Genomic DNA, 21,683 nt, shown 5'->3' with positions numbered 1-21,683 from the left:
TGAAGAAAAGCATTGGAACGAGAGCAAACTCTGTCGGGAGCGCGCGTCATGAGACCGAGGCTCTCTGCCAGACCACTCACTCAAAGAGCTATTATGAGCCCCTCCTTTATAGTAGAATCCTCAAACCAGTTTCTAAAGACGGTGATATCTAGTGGAAGCTCTAGGATGTGCATCCTCATTCATATCTCACTGGAATTTCAATAGGCACTGTTTTGAAAATCGATTTCTCACTTCCTGATTGGATTCTTTCTCAGGTTTTTGCCTGCCATATGAGTTATATTATACTCACAGACATCATTCAAACTTCAGAGTGTTTCTATCCAATACTAATAATAATATGCATATATTAGCATCTGGGACAGAGTAGGAGGCAGTTCAGTCTGGGCACGCTATTCATCCAAAACTGAAAATGCTGCCCCCTATCCCAAAAAGGTTAAAAGTTAAAACTGAAATATCACATTTACATAAATATTCAGATCCTTTACTCATTACTTTGTTGTATTACTTTGGCAGCAATTACAGCCTCAAGTCTTATTGGGTATTACGCTCCAAGCTTGGCACACCTGTATTTGGGGAGTTTCTCCCATTCTTCTCTGCAGATCCTTTTAAGCTCTGTCAGGTTGGATGAGGAGCGTCGTTGCATAGCTATTTTCAGGTCTCTCCAGAGATGTTCGATTGGGTTCAAGTCCAGGCTCTGGCTGAGCCACTCAAGGACATTCAGAGACTTGTCCTGAAGTTTTTTAAAACTTTTATTTAACTAGGCAAGTCAGTTAAGAACAAATTCTTATTTTCAATGATGGCCTAGGAACAGTGGGTTAACTGCTGTTAACTGCCTGTTCAGGTGCAGAATGACAGATTTGTACCTTGTCAGCTCGGGGGTTTGAACTTGCAACCTTCCGTTTACTAGTCCAACACTCTAAACACTAGGCTACCCTGCCGCCCCACACCTGCGTTGTCTTGGCTGTGTGCATAGGGTCGTTGTTCTGTTGGAAGGTGAACCTTCACCCTAGTCTGAAGGACCTGAGCACTCTGGAGCAGGTTTTCATCAAGGATATCTCTGTACTTTGCTTGGTTCATCTTTCCTTCGATCCTAACTAGTCTCCCAGTCCCTGCCGCTGAAAAACCTCCCCACAGCATAATGCTGCTGCCACCGTCCTTCACCGTAGGGACGGTGCCATGTTTCCTCCAGACGCAACGCTTGGCATTCAAAAGTTCATTTTAGTTTCATCAGACCACAGAATCTTGTTTCTCATCGTCTGAGAGTCCTTTAAGTGCCTTTTGGTCAACTCCAAGCGGCTGTCATGTGCCCTTTTACTGAGGAGTGCCTTTTACTGAGGAGTTGCTTTTGTCTGGCCACTCTACCATAAAGGCCTGATTGGTGGAGTGCTGCAGAGATGGTTGTCCTTCCAGAATGTTCTCCCATCTCCCTAGAGGAGCACTGTCAGACTGACCATCATGTTCTTGGTCAGCACCACTGATTGCTCAGTTTGGCCAGACGGCCAGCTCTCGGAAGAGTCTTGGTGGTTCCAAACTTCTTCCATTTAAGAATGATGGAGGGCACTGTGTTCTTGGGGACCTTCAATGCTGCAGAAATGTTTTGGTACACTTGCCAAGATCTGTGCCTCGACACAATCCTTCGACCTCATGGCTTGGTTTTTGCTCTGACGTGCACTGTCAACTGTGGGACCTTGTATAGAAAGGTGTGTGCCTTTCCAAATCATGTCCAATCAATTGAATTTACCACAGGTGGACTCCAATCAAGTTTTAGAAACATCTCAAGAATTATCAATGGAAACAGGATGAACCTGAGCTCATATTCGAGTCTCATAGAAAAATATCTAAACACCTGTTTTTCGCTTTATCATTATGGTGTATTGTGTGTAGATTGATGAGGAAAAACATTTTTTAAATATATTAACAAAATGTGGAAAAAGTCAAAGGGTCTGAATATTTTCTGAATGCGCTGTACTTCTTAATAATCCCTTCTGTTGCATATCAAAGTATTGTAGTGGGGGTATACAACTTATTAATTATGTAGTACAATAGAGAAATCATGCACAAAATAGCCTACACAATCGCAAAGCACGTGAAATATATTCACATGCTCGCAGCATGCATAGCCTAGTTTCAGCTGAATATAATTTACAGAGAGCAAGAGCAGGCAGCTCTAAACTGGTGGTTGCATGGAACAGCTCACGGAGGAATGACTTCAGTAGCCAGTAGATAGGAAGGATGTTTCAACTTATGATATTTACCAGTAAATGCTAACTAAGGCAACAATGGGTATGCAAATCAGGTATTAAAAATGTATTGTCCTTAGTATTGGTTAGCAGGCTATTTGCGATAATCATGCACTGTTTGCATGAATGTTTTCCCAAATAAACATCCCAATTAAATGTTGACTTCAATGTAGGCCAACCTGACATAATTATATAATGCTGATTTGTGTTAGTGGGGAGGGAATTTGTTTGACTCAATTGAATTAAAGGGCAACTACACCCTGGATTTTTCCCAGACCTTAATAATGGTCTTCTGATATGGTTAAAGCATTGTTGTGGACTTTTTTTCCTTCATATTTTTCATTTTATTTTTAAGTGTGATTTTGAAAGTGAAAATCTTAAAAATCTATTGGAAAACATAGGATTTTTTTTCACACAGGATGCCTTTCCTTCACACTGGACCCACTTCCCCAGGCACTACTACATAGAGCCGATGGAAAGACAGCAGTCCATTCACTCGGACATGATAAGCCAGTACAAATATACAACCATTAGGAGAAGCAATGTACAACTATTACTTCCTATAGCAAAAAAACATTTCACATTTGTGACCCGGTTCAGGAAACTAGGTGTATGTCACAAGTTAGGACATCACAGGAGAGCCGTTTGAACATGAAAATGCGTTTTTTTTGGCAGAAATGCCTTCTCGGACATGTGAACTTTCATGTACCTTAATAACAAACGTGTATGCCATCTGTAAATTCGAATAAAATTGTTAAATTACGAGCCTTGTTGGTTAATTAAGCCACAGAAAAAGTCTGAAACCTTCCCAGTAGCCATGATTGGCTGAGATAATGAATAGGCTGGACAAGCCGAGAGAGGAGTCGGATTGGCCAGCCATATAGAAGGCTTCTTTAAAAAAAATGTATTGTGTAGTGGAGGTGCATAAGTGTTGCTTTCAACTTTCTGGAGGATCAAGTTTTGAAATCAGTGGAACTAGAGCATGTTATAGCTAAAGAAAACACCTGTCTCCAGATTACATCTTCAAACTAAGGGTAACGGTGGTATGGCATTCCTGACAGGGAGATGCATCCATCATGCATGATGATGTATATAAGATAGCTATCTACATCTTCAGATATTACGTTTCTAATTTTGACAGAAAGTGGTTTCATTTCAAGCTAAAGTGTACTGTTAGTTAGCTAGCTAAAGTTAGCTGTGACGTTTGTGATCTAACACTTTGTTTACCTAGCTAGGTTCATTGTTTAGCTAGCTAGCCAGCTACATGTCTTAAGCTAAAGTGTACTGTTAGCTAGCTAACATTAGTTAGCTAACATTAGACTCCCAAGCTGACTTTATTATTCGTGTTTACAACACCATGTTGAATATGGCTGTCAGTAAATGTCTGCAAAAAAGCATAATGAAATTGTTGCCAGCAGAGCTAGTTAGGCTGTGTTCGTGTTATCCATAGGTAAACAAATCATCTGCCAGAGCGTCAAGTGTGCTCTCCGAGAGCGAAACAGGGTGTGAACGACGCTGAATGGGTGTAGACAAAGAACAACTCATAGCAAGATACCAAAACATTCAAAGGACATTTTCTCAAAATTGAGTTTACAAGTTGATCAACTTTCAATGCAGAATTACTTTCCCATTGTTCCTCAAATGCAGTGTATGACATAGCATTTTGTAGCTCTGATTCTCTACCTTTATCCAATGTAAAAAAACAACTATTTCAAATCTTGCTACATAAGATCCAGGTGGTGAGTTAGATTTAGCACACAAATAACCAGTGATCTTAAGTTTAAATGCAACAATGTTTCAAACACAAGTTATTTTCAAAGAGATGGCTAACAACAGTATGCGAGCTGCTATAAAAAAACAGAGTTCCACTCACCTAATACAGTTGAATGGCAGATGTCTTATATCAAGCTTCTGATAGCCTAGCCAATGGCTGACTTAGCTATCTAGATTTATCTCCCCAGTGAACACCAAAGAAAATATTGAACCTTTACTTTCCTAACAAACACTGAATAGATTAAATCATAAATTAATCGTAAATTAACTTACCAAAACAAATTTAAATTGAAAGTTAGCAAAAATACACTAACTCCTGCGACCATGGAGATCTATTTATGGAAAAATCACTCTTTCATCCTATCACAGTTTACTTACAGCGCTTCCTACTCCAGACGACTCATTTTTAAAATCATATGAGCAAGAAACATTTAGCTTTATTTGGAATGCTAAGTCAGACAAAATTAAACGTGCCTGTTTATACAGTATAATGAATATAAGTATCATGAATTAAATGATCAAATATTAAAGCATTGAACCTCTGACTAAAAGCCTCACTCATATACAAGTTATACTTAAACCCAAACGGGTTCTCCAGTAGATTACTAAGAAAGCTCATCCTTTGTCAATAAAAAATGTAATTTTTGCTTTTATACTGAGCAAGATGCCGCCGACAGAGATGGTCGCCTCGTTTCGAGTCCTTCAAGAGAGCGAGAGTTGCACCCCTTCTGAAAAAACCTACACTCGATCCCTCCGATGTCATCAATTACAGATCAGTATCCCTTCTTTCTTTTCTCTCCAAAACTCTTGAACGTGCCGTCCTTGGCCAGCTCTCCCGCTATCTCTCTCAGAATGACCTTCTTGATCCAAATCAGTCAGGTTTCAAGACTAGTCATTCAACTGAGACTGCTCTTCTCTGTATCACGGAGGCGCTCCGCACTGCTAAAGCTAACTCTCTCTCCTCTGCTCTCATCCTTCTAGACCTATCGGCTGCCTTCGATACTGTGAACCATCAGATCCTCCTCTCCACCCTCTCCGAGTTGGGCATCTCCGGCGCGGCCCACGCTTGGATTGCGTCCTACCTGACAGGTCGCTCCTACCAGGTGGCGTGGCGAGAATCTGTCTCCTCACCACGCACTCTCACCACTGGTGTTCCCCAGGGCTCGGTTCTAGGCCCTCTCCTATTCTCGCTATACACCAAGTCACTTGGCTCTGTCATAACCTCACATGGTCTCTCCTATCATTGCTATGCAGACGACACACAATTCATCTTCTCCTTTCCCCCTTCTGATGACCAGGTGGCGAATCACATCTCTGCATGTCTGGCAGACATATCAGTGTGGATGACGGATCACCACCTCAAGCTGAACCTCGGCAAGACGGAGCTGCTCTTCCTCCCGGGGAAGGACTGCCCGTTCCATGATCTCGCCATCACGGTTGACAACTCCATTGTGTCCTCCTCCCAGAGCGCTAAGAACCTTGGCGTGATCCTGGACAACACCCTGTCGTTGTCAACTAACATCAAGGCGGTGGCCCGTTCCTGTAGGTTCATGCTCTACAACATCCGCAGAGTACGACCCTGCCTCACACAGGAAGCGGCGAAAGGTCCTAATCCAGGCACTTGTCATCTCCCGTCTGGATTACTGCAACTCGCTGTTGGCTGGGCTCCCTGCCTGTGCCATTAAACCCCTACAACTCATCCAGAACGCTGCAGCCCGTCTGGTGTTTAACCTTCCCAAGTTCTCTCACGTCACCCTGCTCCTCCGCTCTCTCCACTGGCTTCCAGTTGAAGCTCGCATCCGCTACAAGACCATGGTGCTTGCCTACGGAGCTGTGAGGGGAACAGCACCTCAGTACCTCCAGGCTCTGATCAGGCACTACACCCAAACAAGGGCACTGCGTTCATCCACCTCTGGCCTGCTCGCCTCCCTACCACTGAGGAAGTACAGTTCCCGCTCAGCCCAGTCAAAACTGTTCGCTGCTCTGGCCCCCCAATGGTGGAACAAACTCCCCCACGACGCCAGGACAGCGGAGTCAATCACCACCTTCCGGAGACACCTGAAACCCCACCTCTTTAAGGAATATCTAGGATAGGATAAAGTAATCCTTCTCACCCCCCTTAAAAGATTTAGATGCACTATTGTAAAGTGGCTGTTCCACTGGATGTCATAAGGTGAATGCACCAATTTGTAAGTCGCTCTGGATAAGAGCGTCTGCTAAATGACTTAAATGTAAATGTTAAATGTTCTTCGGCTTGCAAGGGCACCACTTTTCCTCCAAACAATATGGTCAAAGAGTTCAATTTTTGTTCCATCAGACCAGAGGATATTTCTCCAAAAAATACGATCTTTGTCCCCATGTGCAGTAGCAAACTATAGTCTGACTTTTTTATGGCGGTTTTGGAGCAGTGGCTTCTTCCTTACTGAGTGGCCTTTCAGGTTATGTCCATATAGGACTCGTTTTACTGTGGATATAGATACTTTTGTACCTGTTTCCTCCAGCATCTTCACAAGGTCCTTTGCTGTTGTTCTGGGATTGATTTGCACTTTTCGCACCAACGTACAGTGGGGCAAAAAAGTATTTAGTCAGCCACCAATTGTGCAAGTTCTCCCACTTAAAAAGATGAGAGAGGCCTGTAATTTTCATCATAGGTACACTTCAACTATGACAGACAAAATGAGAAAAGAAATCCAGAAAATCACATTGTAGGAGTTTTAATTAATTAATTTGCAAATTATGGTGGAAAATAATTATTTTGTCACCTACAAACGAGCAATATTTCTGGTATGATGGATGCGTGGTCCCATGGTGTTTATACTTGCATACTATTGTTAGTACAGATGAACATGGTACCTTCAGGCATTTGGAAATTGCTCCCAAGGATGAACCAGACTTGTGGAGGTCTACAATTTTTTTCTGAGGTCTTGGCTGATTTCTTTTCTTTTGATGTGAGCAAAGAGGCACTGAGTTTGAAGGTAGGCCTTGAAATACATCCACATGTATTAGCCTATCAGAAGCTTCTAATGCCATAACATAATTTTCTGAAATTTTCCAATCTGTTTAAAGGCACAGTCAACTTCGTGTATGTAAACTTCCGTGGCCTCCAACTGCTCTTAAACGCGAGTAAAACCAAATGCATGCTTTTCAACCGATCGCTGCCTGCACCCGCATGCCCGACTAGCATCACCACCCTGGATGGTTCCGACCTTGAATATGTGGACATCTATAAGTACCTAGGTGTCTGGCTAGACTGCAAACTCTCCTTCCAGACCCACATCAAACATCTCCAATCGAAAATCAAATCAAGAGTCGGCTTTCTATTCCGCAACAAAGCCTCCTTCACTCACGCTGCCAAGCTTACCCTAGTAAAACTGACTATCCTACCGATCCTCGACTTCGGCGATGTCATCTACAAAATGGCTTCCAACACTCTACTCAGCAAACTGGATGCAGTCTATCACAGTGCCATCCGTTTTGTCACTAAAGCACCTTATACCACCCACCACTGCGACTTGTATGCTCTAGTCGGCTGGCCCTCACTACATATTCGTCGCCAGACCCACTGGCTCCAGGTCATCTACAAGTCCATGCTAGGTAAAGCTCCGCCTTATCTCAGTTCACTGGTCACGATGGCAACACCCATCCGTAGCACGCGCTCCAGCAGGTGTATCTCACTGATCATCCCTAAAGCCAACACATCATTTGGCCGCCTTTCGTTCCAGTACTCTGCTGCCTGTGACTGGAACGAATTGTAAAAATCGCTGAAGTTGGAGACTTTTATCTCCCTCACCAACTTCAAACATCAGCTATCCGAGCAGCTAACCGATCGCTGCAGCTGTACATAGTCTATAGGAAAATAGCCCACCCATTTTCACCTACCTCATTCCCATACTGTTTTTATACTGTTTTTATTTATTTATTTTTCTGCTCTTTTGCACACCAATATCTCTACCTGTACATGACCATCTGATCATTTATCACTCCAGTGTTAATCTGCAAAATTGTATTATTCACCTACCTCCTCATGCCTTTTGCACACATTGTATATAGACTGCCCATTTTTTCTACTGTGTTATTGACTTGTTAATTGTTTATTCCATGTGTAACTCTGTGTTGTCTGTTCACACTGCTATGCTTTATCTTGGCCAGGTCGCAGTTGCAAATGAGAACTTGTTCTCAACTAGCCTACCTGGTTAAATAAAGGTTAAATAAAATAAAAATAAATAACCCATTGAAATTGTGATACAGTGAATGATAAGTGAAATAATCTGTTTGTAAAGAATTGTTTGAAAAAAGGCTTGCACAAAATAGATGTTCTAAATGACTTGCCAAAACTTTAGATTGTTAACAAGAATTTTGTGGAGTGGTTGAAAAATGAGTTTTAATAACTCCAAACCAAGTGTATGTAAACTTCCGACTTCAACTGTATATATACAGTACCAGTCAAAGGTTTGGACACACCTACTAATTCAAGGGTTTTGCTTTATTTTTACTATTTTCAACATTGTAGAATAATAGTGAAGACATCAAAACTATGAAATAACATATAGAATGATTTAGTAACCAAAAAAGTGTAAAACAAATCAAAATATACTTTATATTTTAGATTCTTCAATGTAGCCACAGTTTGCCTTGATGACAGCTTTGCACACTCTTGGCATTCTCTCAACCAGCTTCACCAAGGCACACCTGTTAATTGAAATGCATTCCAGGTGACTACCTCATGAAGCTGGTTGAGAGAATGCCAAGAGTGTGCAAAGCTGTCATCAAGGTAAAGGGTGGCTACTTTGAAGTGTGGCTACTTTGTTTAACACTTTTTTTGTTTACTACATGATCCAATGTGTGTTATTTCATAGTTTTGAGGTCTTCACTATCATTCTACAATGTAGAAAATAGTAAAAAAAATAAAGAAAAAGGTGTGCCCAAACTTTTGACTGGTACTGTACATCAAGAAATGACTGTGTCTTTCAATATTAGGAAGGTGTTCCTCATGTGTGCAATGTATGCAGTATGTAGCAAAAAAAGATGTAGAAACAAAGAGGGGGGTGATGGATGTGCCAATGAAAAATTAAAAACACAACAAAAATAAATAAATAAAGTTTATAGAGTATATATATAAACACTACTACCTGTATTTAATAATGGTGGAATCGCTGTATCATCCTTTCCTACATTTACATTTCCCTTACCAAACAATTTCGTCTGAAGCCTGGCTTGCAACTCGGCTATCCTCACCATAAAGTGATAGTTCTTCTGTATATTCTGAGTACAGCGACTGCAATGAGAAGGCATAATGTTACTTAGCTTTTTCGGCTGGAGGAGGTCCTGCAGATCTATGTCCAGATAAAGCGTCCGGGGGGAAAAAGTTCAATGAAAAAAGTTGCGTGAGGAACTGCAGGTTATTATGCAAAAGTTTGAGAGTGCACCTTTAAAAACGAAATAGATTCACCGTTGCTATCAAAGTCATTCCACAAGCAAGGTTTAACACAGTAAATGAAATGTGACCATACTTTATCACTCATATATCATCAGTGCTGCTATTTAGGCTTATATAGAATTTGCAGTCATCAACAGCTAATGTTTCAATACAATAGGCTTAGGGTTTCAAGCTCAGGTTGATTTCATATGTAATGATATTTAGTGATCAATGTCGTTCGAGATTATCCACAGATTATTACAGCTATTGTGAAGATCTCCACAGACCTGCAACGAATTATGCATGTTATCTTGAACATGCACACTTTTTATGATTACTTAAGAAAAAATGTCACATTGATGTTACTGTGACTATACATTTATTCTTATATAATCATATCAAGTGTGCATTTCCAAGATAACATGCATAGTTCCTTGCAAGTCTGTGGAGAACTTCACAATTGCTGTAATAACCTGTGAATAATCTCGAACGGGCATTGATCAATTGCACCATGTGCTCTTAATTTAATCTCAACTGCAATCCAGGTCATTTCGTTCTGCTATTAGAGGAAGCACAGTCATAACACATTAATCTGTTGTATAAATAAACAAAATATCTGACATTGTATTCCCATTTTAACGTTGCTGTTGGAAGCGCAGTGATAACACATTGGAAATTCAACTAACGTGACTATTTTTGAGTTGGTGAATATAGGTTTTAATCTCATTAATCAACGTCTCAACCAAATATTAACCAATTTATCCATGTTGAAATTATGTGGTGTTCCCAGTAGTTAGTAGTTTTCACACAGCCGTCTCCCTTGGTGTGCAACACTCCCACTAGTATGTTCTCTGAGTATGTCACAGATGTGGTGTACAGTGCTCATAGTAGGACATACAAGCTAGTGGTGCTCTGTTGAACGTAGGTGTTTCCTAGCTTCTTGGGCTCCCAGTGTTCATGGGGAGAGACCATTTGACCACCATGCTTCCTGCTGTTATCCGCTTGTGTCCATGCATTCTCGTGGGATTTTGCTACTCCCAAACCAGATGTTGGATGGGTTGCTGATGAGTACACACTTTAAAAGAAAAAAAGGTTCCAAAAGAGTTATTTGGCTTTCCCCATAGGAAACCCCTTTTTTGGTTCCACTGTCATGCTGGTGAATGAGGACCCAAAAGCGACTTGGCGAAAACAGAGTATTTAATCCAGAATAAACTTTACAAAACAAAAAGCATAATACTACACGTAAAGACAAGAACAGACTGGAGACTTGATCGAGAACTGCAGGTTGCCTCGGGATGGCACTTGAACCTAGCAGACTCAGACACCTGCTCACCACGCAGCATCTGAGGGAAACACGACACGACAGGGCAAAACATTGACACAGCACGGTGAATTATAAATGAGGATCCGACAGGGCAGGTACGGGAAACAAGGAGTGAAATAGGGACTCTAATCAGGGAAAAGGATCGGGAACAGGTGTGGGAAGACTAAATGATGATTAGGGGAATAGGAACAGCTGGGAGCAGGAACGGAACGATAGAGAGAAGAGAGAGCGAGAGAGTGAGAGAGGGAGGGGGAGAGAGAGGGATAGAAAGAGGGAAAGAACCTAATAAGACCAGCAGAGGGAAACGAATAGAATGGGAAGCACAGGGACAAGACAAGATAATAAATGACAAACATGACATCCACGTACAACCCTCTGTAGAAAGGGTCCTACATGGAACCCAAAAGGGTTCTACCTGGAACGAAAAAGGGTTCTTAAAAGGGTTATCCTATGGGGACAGCTGGATAACCCTTTTAGGTAGTAGATAGCACCTTTTTGTCTAAGAGTGTAGATGTCAATAACCACTGAGCATTACATGGCTCTCCGGTTGTGGTCTACCAAAGAGATAGGGGATTGAAAACCGATGTACAATGGCCTACTCGCTATTGTCTTTCGTGATTTTTCTCGAACGTCGCTGTAACAACTTTGTGAATGAGCTGTTTGGAAGTGATTTAGGAAGCATTTGTACCAGTAAAGGTTTGCATCTATTATTTTTGGAATTAAAGACAAAAACAAAGCTTACACCACAAACAGTCTTTATTTATACTTTGTGCCTTGCCTAATCATCTTTCTACCTTTTGTTCCATCTTTATTGTTTTATTCCCTCTTAAATGCAAATCTGGCCCGCTACTGTTGGCACCATAACACTGAAACCATTTCAAATATGATTTATGCTGCACTTTGTGTCACTATCTCTCTGTTCAACAGAAACGTTCCCACTCTCAGGTTATTCTCTCTGTTCAGCTATTCTCACTCTTTCTCTTCTTAATTGCAAAAAGTCTTAAATAGCTCCAACGCATTAATTGTTATTCCGTCAGGCTTACACCCATAGTGTGAAGTGTGCCAGTGGAGGTCCCAAATGCCTGGCATAATCTCCACTTGACGCTCTACAAAGTACACAGTTAGCCGTGTGAATCTCTACTTGTTAGAGTAATTGGGGTTCAAGGTGAATCCACACTTACCAAGCCATGTGCGGCTACGCAAGCCATGTGTATCTACATAGTGATTAAGTTTCTAATTCTTTTAAGGAAGAAAGAAATGCAGAATACACACAGCTTGAATCCAGACAGTCAAGTATGTTGAAATACCAATGGCTCACGTTACAGTGTAGTGTCACGCCCTGACCTTAGAGAGCCTTTTATTCTCTAATTTGGTTACGTCGGGGTGTGACTAGGGTGGGTACTCTTGTTTTTGTATTTATATGTTGGCCTGGTATGGTTCTCAATCAGATGCAGCTGTCTACCGTTGTCTCTGATTGGGGAGCATATTTAGGCAGACTTTTCCCACTGGGTTTTTGTGGGATCTTGTTTTTGTGTTGATGCCTGTGAGCTCTACAGAATGTCACGTATCGTTTATTCTTTATTGTTTTGTTGTTCTGTTCTCCTTAAAATAAAAAGATGTCGAACCGATTCCACGCTGCGCTTTGGTCTGAGTATGATTACAACGACGATCGTGACAAGTAGCCTATATTCTTTGACACAGTTCTTAGTTATCATCATTATTCCAGAATCATTTATTGATCACATATGTCGATGGCTTTGCTGCCATAGAGTAGGCTAGTCTTTCAATTTCCTCTCTTCTGGCTATTTCTGAACATCTGTTATGCACACACAACATAAGGCATTTACCTGAAGGAAAGGGGCCCTTATTTCAAACCAGCTCATACTGTCATGTTTTGTCATTTATTATCTTGTCTTGTCCCTGTGCTTCCCATTCTATTCGTTTCCCTCTGCTGGTCTTATTAGGTTCTTTCCCTCTTTCTATCCCTCTCTCTCCCCCTCCCTCTCTCACTCTCTCGCTCTCTCTTCTCTCTATCGTTCCGTTCCTGCTCCCAGCTGTTCCTATTCCCCTAATCAATCATTTAGTCTTCCCACACCTGTTCCCGATCCTTTCCCCTGATTAGAGTCCCTATTTCTTCCTTTGTGTTCCGTTCCTGTCCTGTCGGTTCCTTGTCTAGAATTCACCGTGCTGTGTTTGTGTATCGCCCTGTCGTGTCGTGTTTTCCTCAGATGCTGCGTGGTGAGCAGGTGTCTGAGTCTGTCTGGTTCAAGTGCCTTCCCGAGGCAACCTGCTGTTCACCTGCTGTTCAAGATCGAGTCTCCAGTTTGTCCTCGTCATTTCGAGTGAAAGTTGTGTTTTTTGTTTGTATTTACTTTACTGGATTAAAGACTCTGTTTTCGCCAAGTCGCTTTTGGGTTCTCTTTCACCTGCATGACAGAAGGAACCGACCAAGGAATGGACCCAGCGACTTCAGACGCTCGTTACACTGCCGTCAAGATCCAAGGAGCCATGCTCGGCAGACACGAGCAGGAATTGTCTGCTGCTCGCCATGCCGTGGAGAACCTGGCCGCTCAGGTTTCCGACCTCTCTGGACAGTTCCAGAGTCTACGTCTCGTGCCACCTGTTACTTCCTGGCCTGCCGAGCCTCCAGAACCTAGGGTTAATAACCCACCTTGCTACTCCGGGCAGCCCACTGAGTGCCGCTCCTTTCTCACGCAGTGTGAGATTGTGTTCTCTCTCCAACCCAACACATACTCTAGAGAGAGAGCTCGGGTTGCTTACGTCATTTCACTCCTTACTGGCCGGGCTCGAGAATGGGGCACAGCTATCTGGGAGGCAAGGGCTGATTGCTCTAACAAGTTCCAGAACTTTAAAGAGGAGATGATTCGGGTTTTTGACCGTTCAGTTTTTGGTAGGGAGGCTTCTAGGGCCCTGGCTTCCTTATGCCAAGGTGAACGGTCCATAACGGATTATTCTATTGAGTTTCGCACTCTTGCTGCCTCTAGTGAGTGGAACGAGCCGGCGCTGCTCGCTCGTTTTCTGGAGGGACTCCACGCAGTGGTTAAGGATGAGATTCTCTCCCGGGAGGTTCCTTCAGATGTGGACTCTTTGATTGCTCTCGCCATCCGCATAGAACGACGGGTAGATCTTCGTCACCGGGCTCGTGGAAGAGAGCTCGCATCAACGGTGTTTCCCTGCTCCGCATCGCAACCATCTCCCTCCTCTGGCTCAGAGTCTGAGCCCATGCAGCTGGGAGGGATTCGCATCTCGACTAAGGAGAGGGAACGGAGGATCACCAACCGCCTGTGCCTCTATTGCGGAGTTGCTGGACATTTTGTTAATTCATGTCCAGTAAAAGCCAGAGCTCATCTGTAAGCGGAGGGCTACAGGTGAGCGCAACTACTCAAGTCTCTCCATCAAGATCCTGTACTACTTTGTCGGTCCATCTACGCTGGACCGGTTCGGGTGCTACATGTAGTGCCTTGATAGACTCTGGGGCTGAGGGTTGTTTCATGGACGAAGCATGGGTTCGGAAACATGACATTCCTTTCAGAGAGTTAGAGAAGCCTACGCCCATGTTCGCCTTAGATGGTAGTCATCTTCCTAGTATCAGATTTGAGACACTACCTTTAACCCTCACAGTATCTGGTAACCACAGTGAGACTATTTCTTTTTTGATTTTTCGTTCACCGTTTACACCTGTTGTTTTGGGTCATCCCTGGCTAGTATGTCATAATCCTTCTATTAATTGGTCTAGTAATTCTATCCTATCCTGGAACGTTTCTTGTCATGTGAAGTGTTTAATGTCTGCCATCCCTCCCGTTTCTTCTGTTCCTACTTCTCAGGAGGAACCTGGCGATTTGACAGGAGTGCCGGAGGAATATCATGATCTGCGCACGGTCTTCAGTCGGTCCCGAGCCAACTCCCTTCCTCCTCACCGGTCGTATGATTGTAGTATTGATCTCCTTCCGGGGACCACTCCTCCTCGGGGTAGACTATACTCTCTGTCGGCTCCCGAACGTAAGGCTCTCGAGGATTATTTGTCTGTGTCTCTTGACGCCGGTACCATAGTGCCTTCTTCCTCTCCGGCCGGGCGGGGTTCTTTTGTTAAGAAGAAGGACGGTACTCTGCGCCCCTGCGTGGATTATCGAGGGCTGAATGACATAACGGTTAAGAATCGTTATCCGCTTCCCCTTATGTCATCAGCCTTCGAGATTCTGCAGGGAGCCAGGTGCTTTACTAAGTTGGACCTTCGTAACGCTTACCATCTCGTGCGCATCAGAGAGGGAGACGAGTGGAAAACGGCGTTTAACACTCCGTTAGGGCATTTTGAGTACCGGGTTCTGCCGTTTGGTCTCGCCAATGCGCCAGCTGTTTTTCAGGCATTAGTTAATGATGTTCTGAGAGACATGCTGAACATCTTTGTTTTTGTCTATCTTGACGATATCCTGATTTTTCTCCGTCACTCGAGATTCATGTTCAGCACGTTCGACGTGTCCTACAGCGCCTTTTAGAGAATTGTCTCTACGTAAAGTCTGAGAAGTGCTCTTTTCATGTCTCCTCCGTTACTTTTCTCGGTTCCGTTATTTCCGCTGAAGGCATTCAGATGGATTCCGCTAAGGTCCAAGCTGTCAGTGATTGGCCCGTTCCAAGGTCACGTGTCGAGTTGCAGCGCTTTTTAGGTTTCGCTAATTTCTATCGGCGTTTCATTCGTAATTTCGGTCAGGTTGCTGCCCCTCTCACAGCTCTTACTTCTGTCAAGACGTGTTTTAAGTGGTCCGGTTCCGCCCAGGGAGCTTTTGATCTTCTAAAAGAACGTTTTACGTCCGCTCCTATCCTCGTTACTCCTGACGTCACTAGACAATTCATTGTCGAGGTTGACGCTTCAGAGGTAGGCGTGGGAGCCATTCTATCCCAGCGCTTCCAGTCTGACGATAAGGTTCATCCTTGCGCTTATTTTTCTCATCGCCTGTCGCCATCTGAGCGCAACTATGATGTGGGTAACCGTGAACTGCTCGCCATCCGCTTAGCCCTAGGCGAATGGCGACAGTGGTTGGAGGGGCGACCGTTCCTTTTGTCGTTTGGACAGACCATAAGAACCTTGAGTACATCCGTTCTGCCAAACGACTTAATGCCCGTCAAGCTCGTTGGGCGTTGTTTTTCGCTCGTTTCGAGTTTGTGATTTCTTACCGTCCGGGTAGCAAGAACACCAAGCCTGATGCCTTATCCCGTCTGTTTAGTTCTTCTGTGGCTTCTACTGATCCCGAGGGGATTCTTCCTTATGGGCGTGTTGTCGGGTTAACAGTCTGGGGAATTGAAAGACAGGTTAAGCAAGCACTCACGCACACTGCGTCGCCGCGCGCTTGTCCTAGTAACCTCCTTTTCGTTCCTGTTTCCACTCGTCTGGCTGTTCTTCAGTGGGCTCACTCTGCCAAGTTAGCTGGTCATCCCGGTGTTCGAGGCACTCTTGCGTCTATTCGCCAGCGCTTTTGGTGGCCGACTCAGGAGCGTGACACGCGCCGTTTCGTGGCTGCTTGTTCGGACTGCGCGCAGACTAAGTCGGGTAACTCTCCTCCTGCCGGTCGTCTCAGACCGCTCCCCATTCCTTCTCGACCATGGTCTCACATCGCCCTAGACTTCATTACCGGTCTGCCTTTGTCTGCAGGGAAGACTGTGATTCTTACGGTTGTCGATAGGTTCTCTAAGGCGGCACATTTCATTCCCTCGCTAAACTTCCTTCCGCTAAGGAGACGGCACAAATCATTATCGAGAATGTATTCAGAATTCATGGCCTCCCGTTAGACGCCGTTTCAGACAGAGGCCCGCAATTCACGTCACAGTTTTGGAGGGAGTTCTGTCGTTTGATTGGTGCGTCCGTCAGTCTCTCTTCCGGGTTTCATCCCCAGTCTAACGGTCAAGCAGAGAGGGCCAATCAGACGATTGGTCGCATACTACGCAGCCTTTCTTTCAGAAACCCTGCGTCTTGGGCAGAACAGCTCCCCTGGGCAGAATACGCTCACAATTCGCTTCCTTCGTCTGCTACCGGGTTATCTCCGTTTCAGAGTAGTCTGGGTTACCAGCCTCCTCTGTTCTCATCCCAGCTTGCCGAGTCCAGCGTTCCCTCCGCTCAAGCGTTTGTCCAACGTTGTGAGCGCACCTGGAGGAGGGTGAGGTCTGCACTTTGCCGTTACAGGGCACAGACTGTGAGAGCCGCCAATAAACGCAGGATTAAGAGTCCAAGGTATTGTTGCGGCCAGAGAGTGTGGCTTTCCACTCGCAACCTTCCTCTTACGACAGCTTCTCGTAAGTTGACTCCGCGGTTCATTGGTCCGTTCCGTGTCTCCCAGGTCGTCAATCCTGTCGCTGTGCGACTGCTTCTTCCGCGACATCTTCGTCGCGTCCATCCTGTCTTCCATGTCTCCTGTGTTAAGCCCTTTCTTCGCACCCCGTTCGTCTTCCCTCCCCCTCCCGTCCTTGTCGAGCGCACCTATTTACAAGGTACATAAGATCATGGACATGCGTTCTCGGGGACGGGGTCACCAATACTTAGTGGATTGGGAGGGTTACGGTCCTGAGGAGAGGAGTTGGGTTCCGTCTCGGGACGTGCTGGACCGTTCACTCATTGATGATTTCCTCCGTTGCCGCCAGGATTCCTCCTCGAGTGCGCCAGGAGGCGCTCGGTGAGTGGGGGGTACTGTCATGTTTTGTCATTTATTATCTTGTCTTGTCCCTGTGCTTCCCATTCTATTCGTTTCCCTCTGCTGGTCTTATTAGGTTCTTTCCCTCTTTCTATCCCTCTCTCTCCCCTCCCTCTCTCACTCTCTCGCTCTCTCTTCTCTCTATCGTTCCGTTCCTGCTCCCAGCTGTTCCTATTCCCTAATCAATCATTTAGTCTTCCCACACCTGTTCCCGATCCTTTCCCCTGATTAGAGTCCCTATTTCTTCCTTTGTGTTCCGTTCCTGTCCTGTCGGTTCCTTGTCTAGAATTCACCGTGCTGTGTTTGTGTATCGCCCTGTCGTGTCGTGTTTTCCTCAGATGCTGCGTGGTGAGCAGGTGTCTGAGTCTGTCTGGTTCAAGTGCCTTCCCGAGGCAACCTGCTGTTCACCTGCTGTTCAAGATCGAGTCTCCAGTTTGTCCTCGTCATTTCGAGTGAAAGTTGTGTTTTTTGTTTGTATTTACTTTACTGGATTAAAGACTCTGTTTTCGCCAAGTCGCTTTTGGGTTCTCTTTCACCTGCATGACACATACTCCCTGAGCTATCTTCTTTTTATGTTCTACACTTATTTTGGATCTGCTGTACCCATGCCAGGGACCTACATTTGCAGTGACTTGTCCATGGGGTGGCCCAGGGATGGCCACGGCCCCTGCTGAAATCTAATCGGCCAACCCAATTCATCTCTGAATATATAGATAATTTCGACCAAGATGTGCACAGACAGCAAGACTCATCAATCTCACTGGAGAAAGCATCCGAGCGAGTGAAACAGCACCTCTCTGTCTGAGTATGTATACCCCAGCTTATTTCTTTCAGATTTACCAAGATAATCCATCCACCTGACAGGTGTGGCATATCAAGACTATGATTAAATAGCATGATCATTACACAGGTGCACCTTGTTCTGGGAACATTAAAAAGGTCACCCTGAAATGTACAGTTTTGTCACACAACACAATGGTACAGATGTCTCAAGTTTTGAGAGAGCATGCAATTGGCATGCTGACTGCAGGAATGTCCATTAGAGCTGTTGCCAGATAATTTCATGTTTATTTCTCTACCATAAGCCGCCACCAACATTGTTTTAGAGAATTTGGCAGTATGTCTAACTGGCATTACAACCACAGACCACATGTAACCACGCCAGTCTAGGACCTCCACATCCGGCTTCTTCACATGCGGGATCGTCTGAGACCACCTCATGTTTCAGCATGTCGCAAGAATCTGTATGCAAATTCTGGAAGCTGAAAATGTCCAAGTTCTTCCATGGCCTGCATACTCACCAGACATGTCACCCATTGAGCATGTTTGGGATGCTCTTGACTGATGTGTACAACAGAGCTTTCCAGTTCCCGCCAATATCCACGGCCCTACCTTTTGTTTAGGTATCTGTGATCAACAGATGCATATCTGTATTCCTTGTCATGTGAAATCCATAGATTAGGGCCTAATGTTATGCCCTGATCTGTTTCACCTGTCTTTGTGATTGTTTCCACCCACCTCCAGGTGTCATCTGTTTTCCCCATTAGTCCCCGGTGTATTTATCCCTGTGTTTCCTGTCTCTCTGTGCCAGTTTGTCTTGTTTTGCCAAGTCAACCAGAGGTTTTCCTAGCTCCTATTTTTCCCGGTCTCTCTTTTATTTTTTTTCCTAGCCCTCCTGTGTTTTGACCCGTGCCTGTCCTGATGGCGAATCCAACTGCCTGACCACTCTGCTTGTTCTGACCTCGAGCCTACTGTTTGGACTCAGACCTGATCATTGAACCCCTGCGTGTCCTGACCTCGAGCCTGCCTACCGCCTGGTACTGTTTGGACTGACCTGGTTTATGAACTCTCGCCTGTCCCCGACCTGCCTTTTGCCTGCCCCTTTTGTTATAATAAATATCGGCGCTCAACCATCTGCCTCCTGTGTCTGCATTTGGGTGTGCCCTTATACCTAATTAATTTCAATTGACTGATTTTCTTACATGAACTGTTGCATTGTTGCATGTTGCATTTATTTTAGATTCAGCCTCTTGCGAATAGAAGGAAAATTATGAAAAATGGAAAGACACAAATGAAAAAATCATTTTCTACGTTTCATTTTTAATTGTTACAATTTTGGCATCCATTAATACACGCCACTTTGTAGATTTAATGTCATCACACGTATGGCGTTTGTTATAGATGTCCCTTTCCATTCCAATGGCGGGTGCGCAGTGCACTGTTCGGATGCTGGACTTATTTTGGAGTAGATGAATGTGCACAGCTAACCTACTTAACCAAACGTCATGACTGTTTGTGTTCACGACACATTAAAAAGTTATTTTTACAGTTCTATGACAAGTCTTTACTATAAAGCCCATAAAGCGGGTGCAGACATAAGAGGTCCCCAAAAAATAAATACAGACCCACCCGAATGTCAATGTGTAATGAGCATACCTTCATATGAATTACTGACCTTGAATGCGAACACATAATTCTTTTGGAATTATTTTAGGATTTATTTGAACAGGGAATTGTACCAAACCTAAGCTGAAGTATTTAATGCGTTGAACCATCAAAATTACATTGAAAACATCCGCCTTGCATCGATTAAGATTTGAAATGTTATGGCCCCCTAAACTAGGTCTGTGCCCCACCTTGGCCAACCCCTTTCAAAATGTGCTGGACACGTCACTGTACATACAGTATATACACTTACTCAGTGGCAAACCATCATTCAGTGCCCTACCTGTGTAGGTAAAAAAAAAAAATTGTTGACTGTTTTTGCATGTTATTATGGCATTAGTATGTGTCAACAAAGCAGTTTGCAAACAATGTAAAAAAAGATATCATTGAGTTAATAAAGCTGCATACAAACATGGTCTCTTTTTTGCTTTCTTGAATAAGGCAGCTCCAAAATGCAGGTGCTTCAGCCTAGCTCAGTGCTTTCTGTGGTGGTTGGGCAGCCAGTGGTAAATACGGAGCGTAGGGGTTAGTAATGTTCTTTAGTTGCACCGTGATTGGCTCAGCCTTCTGTCACTCATGGGGACACTACGTCACCGCAAAATCTACGGGGAGCACTCGAAAATTCAAGTGCCTTGGGTGCTGCCATAGAGTTAGAATAGAAGTGCCCATCCAAGAAGGTTCAAGGTCATTGGCCACAGATAAAATGACGTAAAATCACATTATATCTACTGTAGCTTTGATTGACCTGATCATGTCAACATCATACTTTAAAAATCTTAGCTAGCAAGCTAGACAAGCAGTCATCATCCTGAATCATGCCAACAATCTACTGGCAAATCCTTTTCAATCCTTGTCATATGAAGATAATTTACAGATAAAACATATCAGTGCTCATCGGCCATGGGACATAAACCTTACACAACAAGTTGGGAATTGAAAATTCAACAATGAGTGGTTTGGAAGGGATCAGTGGCTAACTGTAAGCGTTGCAATGAAATCACTATCCTGCTATCCTGGACTGGGTGTGTGGTCAAAGTCTGGGTTTAAGGGTCTATTTTCCAAGCTTAAAAGAACAAACATTCACATGCTATGGGACAGAAAACAACTGAAAATTTGGAACTGGGAAATGTCAGACTTCAGTGAGTTCAAGACAACTGGAAACTCATCCAACTTGGAATTTCAAGTCAGGAACTCGGGCCTCTTTCTAGAGCTCTGACCTGAAGATCACTGACATTGTTACGGTGCCTCCTAACGGAGGAAGGTGCAGGAATCAGGAGCAAGAGAGCAAAGAAATCCCAGTGGCAAAAGTTTAAAGAGCAGTCCCAACACAACTACAACATGGGACTAAAACATGCCCAAAACGAGATTGCTACACACACAGGGAATAAAGCTTAACACACACGGAGGAGAAACCTCGACTACTAAACTCAAATCCAAAACGGCACAACTGCCGAGAGAAAAGAACACGCACCCCTAAATAACGTCACCACAGAAAACACTCCCGCACAAAGACTCGCAGGCAGCAGAGGTAAATATACCCACCGAAATCAACTAACAAGACAGGTGTAAACAATACAGACAGACACAAACGAAAAGGAAAAATGGATCAGTGGCAGCTAGTAGGCCGGCGACGACGTCCCCCGGGCACCGCCCGAACAGGGAGAGGAGGCACCTTCGGTGGAAGTCGTGACAGACGTCATGATTCAACTTCGTTTTTTCTTTCAGAGTTCCCAGTTGTCTTGAAGGCACCATATCGCCAGAGAATGCCAAACTTTGATGACAAAATG

Source organism: Oncorhynchus gorbuscha, linkage group LG09 (assembly GCF_021184085.1).
Source record: "Oncorhynchus gorbuscha isolate QuinsamMale2020 ecotype Even-year linkage group LG09, OgorEven_v1.0, whole genome shotgun sequence".
Lineage (NCBI taxonomy): Eukaryota > Metazoa > Chordata > Actinopteri > Salmoniformes > Salmonidae > Oncorhynchus > Oncorhynchus gorbuscha.
Note: the sequence above shows the minus strand (reverse complement) of the source record.